This window comes from Petaurus breviceps, unplaced genomic scaffold (genome assembly GCF_028583685.1).
Source record: "Petaurus breviceps papuanus isolate PSGF00001 unplaced genomic scaffold, PetGlider_PUasm1.0 90330, whole genome shotgun sequence".
Lineage (NCBI taxonomy): Eukaryota > Metazoa > Chordata > Mammalia > Diprotodontia > Petauridae > Petaurus > Petaurus breviceps.
The window spans coordinates 1,700,259-1,704,688 of record NW_027187219.1 but is presented as its reverse complement, the minus strand read 5'-3'; positions in this window follow the sequence as shown (position 1 = coordinate 1,704,688).

Below are 4,430 nucleotides of genomic sequence, written 5' to 3'. Positions count from 1 at the left end.
ATTGTCCCACTCAGGTGTCTCCGATGATCTTCTCTTAGCTCAAGGAAATCTCTACCACTTCAATACTGAGGCCTTCCCTATAAAATCAGGTGTTCAGAGTTAAAGGGCCTAATTAAATATCTGCCCTTTGGCTGTGTCTACAGAATAGAAGTTTTATGAGGGCAGTGGTTTTCCTGGGATTTGCACAGTCCCTAGTATGGGATCATACATAGGGAAATAAAATATAGACATAATGAGTATGTGTGCCTTGTCTGGTATACGGATGGAGAGAAGGGAAAACACTGGAGTTTATTAGAAGGAAACATAAGAGGTATTGTATGGTAACTCTTCCCATAAGTGCTAAAACCTGATACATTAACTATTTTCCCCTACTTCAAAGGGTAGAGAAACTGTGACATCTTTCTGACCCTCACTCTCTCTGTTGTTTGTATGAGGTCCATAATGGTGAATGTTCACTCTCTTTTTTGAGAGGAAGACCTGAAATTTTTTTACATGTGAGATGACTGGAAATAATGGGATTAAGATCACTGGTTACAGAAACCAACACTGGAGAAAGATGCAGACCAAACAAGTATACATGCTTTTCTGATATTTACTATCAGCCTTTGTCAGGAAAAAGAATAATTCACTCTGGATTCCACAGAGCTTGATCTGAACTGCACCCATTGCTTCAACAGCACATTGACCCAAGGTGAAGATATTGGCTAAATGGGCCACTCCTACATGATGTATCAGGGAACAATGCCCTTGGATATTGTGGGAAGACGACTTTGCGCACTTTCTTAGATCACAGGTGGAAGCGATTAAGAGATAAGCAAGGACAACAACCTCCTCTTAAGAATGAGGGTATTGGGGCAGCTAGGTGGCATAGTGAGTAGAGCACAGCCCAGAGTCGGGAGGACCTGGGATGTCTGGCCTCAGACACTTAATACCCGCACAAAAAAACAAAACAAAACTGGCCATGTAACCTTGGGCAAGTTACTTAACGCCAATTGCTTAAAATAAAAAAAAAAAAGAATGAGGGTATTGAAGCCCAGATGGTTTTAATACATATCATTGTAGGCATGATCTAGGAAAAGCCAGGACAAGAATTTTGGTCCCCAGCTACTCACTCTTGGATTCTGCCCCTCTCTATTGACAGAATTGTAGGAGGACTACAAAGTAAGAATAAAAATGAGGCCTATAACTCTGGTGAAGAAACAGGTGGGACAAGAGTAGAAATAAGGTCCGTATGTCCGGTGAAGCTAAGGGTTTACTCACAAGTGATACTACTTATTCAAGTCTCAAGACTTAACCAGTCAACATTGCCACACAACCCACAAGGGAGCTCTCAGACTTCTTCCCAAGCAGTTTAGAAGCTAAGTTTCAGAGAAGTGCTTCATTTTGACCCAACATAAAGGCAGATGCTATTGTAGAAGAGCATTTTCTGTTCCATTCCCATGCAAAGTTTTATCCTCCACAACTAGCTACCCAACAAAATCGTGGGATGGTGAAGCTGCCCATTTGAGCTAGTACCTGAAACATTAACTATTCATTCTATTTTACCCAGAAGGCTTGTGAAACACTCCAGCCAGTTCCACCTTCTCTTACTGTGTTTCCCCGATAATAAGACCTATCCCGAAAATAAGCCCACCCCTTACTGTGTAAGATTCCTCTAAAATAAGCCCTCCCCCAAAAATAAGCCCTATTGAGATTGCTACTGTAGTGAAGGTGATCCCCTGCTACATTACGGTACCCTCTGTATGCATCGCCCCCCCCCCCCCATGAAACACATGCCTCGCTCCGAGCTGCATCCAATCAGAGCTGCAGCAGTGAGCACATCATCCTGTTCTTCCCCAGTGATTTGCTTGCTGGCGCCATTGAGAGCAGTGCCTCGGAGGAGAGCTGAGGCAGGACAACATAAGCCCTCCCCTGAAAATGAGCCCTCTGGTGTTTTTCTTTCCAAAAAAATTAATAAGACAGTGTCTTATTATCGGAGAAACACGGTACCTCCCCTCCTCTTTATGTTCTGCATTTATTTAAAGTAGGGACTTCAAATTTTGTTGCCTAGAAATGATGAGTATATATTGATTTATATCAGAAGCAGCTAAGGCAATAACATGATGGGCAAAAAAAAAAAAAAACCCATGTTATTTTATCCTTCTCACTCTCAGGACTTAGTCTGTGCCTTTCAGGAAGGGGAACAATTTGGTCAAGATCCTATCATTTGCTTGTTTGTTGGCTCTCTATATTTTTAAAGGATACTCAACATCTCCTTGCTCTTCTTTTCTGCTTTGATAACATATTTAGGTATGTCATTTTTACCTGAAGATTTCTTTGGCTATATCTTAAACATCTTGGTACATTGTTTTGTCATTATCATTTTTCTTTCATATAATAATTATTTCCATGATGTCTTTGTTGACTCACTCACTATTTGAGATTTCATTAATAAGTCTCCATTTGGGCCTATGTCTTTTGTTTGTGCTCTCTGAACTGATTGTTATTTTTGTTGTATTATGGTCTATACAGTACATTTTGACTGTTCTTACTGTTTTACATTTATTTGTATAATCTCTGTACTCTAATCCATGGGAAATTTTTTGTCAAAATTCTATGTGGTGCTGACAAATAGGAATATTTTTTAGTATTCCCATTTAGAAGTATCTTTGCTTTAGTTTCTCCAACAATTTGTTCAATTTTATATTTTCCCCTATATTTGTTATAACAATCTGTTAGATTTGTCCAAAACCAAGGGAAGGATATTAAAGTTTCCTACAATGATTGTATTACCATATACATTTTCTTATAATTCAGATAATTCTTTCTTTGTGAAATTTGATGCTAAGATATTTGTACACATACTTTTAATTTTGATATAATTTTGATATTTGGTTTGTTGTCTACAGCTCCTTTCAGTATTGTGCATTTCTCTGGTTAATCCATTTTATGCTGCAAATTGTTGTTTTTTAGTTAGTCTCCTATTGATGAGGGACAGAATCCCAATAGGTTCAGCAGGAACCCTGATCTTATCCAAGACCAGGAAACTTGCAATGGCATCTGGAAAGAATTCAGCTCAGCCTTACTTGGAGTTGGAGTCGAGAAAGTTTATTATTATGCCTTTACAGTGGGCAAGAGTCCTTACTGGACCTGTGAGTGAGAGGGGCACATGATTTTACTTTTAAAGGGTAGGGCTGCCATTGTCAGGGCTGACCTGACCAAAAGGACCTCAGTGCATAGATAAAGGTTAGAGCTGACCAAGAAGAACTTGTGACTTTAGTGCATAGATAGTTTAGATGAGATTTGGGCCAGACCAGAGGAGACGTGAGGCAAGGACAAAGGAGTATTTGGGTCAGAAGGGAGGAGACATGAAGAGATTAAGTAAGAACAAAGGAGTCACAAGGTGTTGCATAGGCCTAGTTCCGATAGGGGGAAGGGGCAGAGCCTGAGGTTGGGAAAGGGATTTCACAGATTACAATTTTACAATACAAATTGCAGTTACAACTGCACAGACTGGTTTTACAAATTGGTTTCACAAATTGACCTAGACCCCAGGTTCCCCATCACTATCATGATTGCAACTTCTATCATTTTGAAACAAGAGTTTGGTAAATATTGTTGCAGCCCTTCATTTTGTGTGTATGCCTTTGTTATTTAGTTGTGTGTCTTAGAAGTGACAGATTCTGTAGGATTTCTTTCTTCCACAATGTTACTTTTTTATTTTATTGGATTGTTTGATCCATTCATATTTAAAGTTGGAAGTTAGGTTTATATTTTACTCCATTTGTCTCTAATATTATTTTTTCTGAAGTGAAATTTTGTGTTCCTTTTCATCTGTAAAGACAGTACTTTATGCCTCCAATTATGTTTGCTTAATCTTTTTTTTTTAAGTAATCCTATTCTCACTGGTTTTCTTCCCCTCACCTGAACTACTCTCTACCCCATATCCCCACCTCCTGCTTGTCATGCTTGCCTCAGTTTTGGAGTGTCTTTTTAACTTATTCCTTTTTCTTTCTTCTATCTAGTTATTTAATTCTTCCACTTTTTTATTATTTTTTTTTATTATTAAGTAATCAGGTAAAATCATCTCTCTCCTCCCTTCAACTTTTTTTGTTAGTTGTTTTCATTTTTCCTTTTTTTTTTTTTTTAGAAACAAACACATTCTTTTCCTCCTTCTTTGCATTTGGTCTATTCCCTGTCTCTTCTGGACTTTTATTCTTTGATTCATAGACCATTTGCTTACTTATATATTCTTTATTCTCTGTATTTGTCAAGGCATTGGGAGCAAGATTTTGAGTTCCTTCTTGTAAATAGTTTCTACGCCACTGTTTTTTTGGCTCTTGTCCCATCCTCCCTTTTCCTGTTCTAACTCACTCTTAGAAATGTTAAGTCCTGGAGGAGAAAGGGAAAATAAGAATATTGCACAAAGATTTTCCTTTGTCCCTAATTGG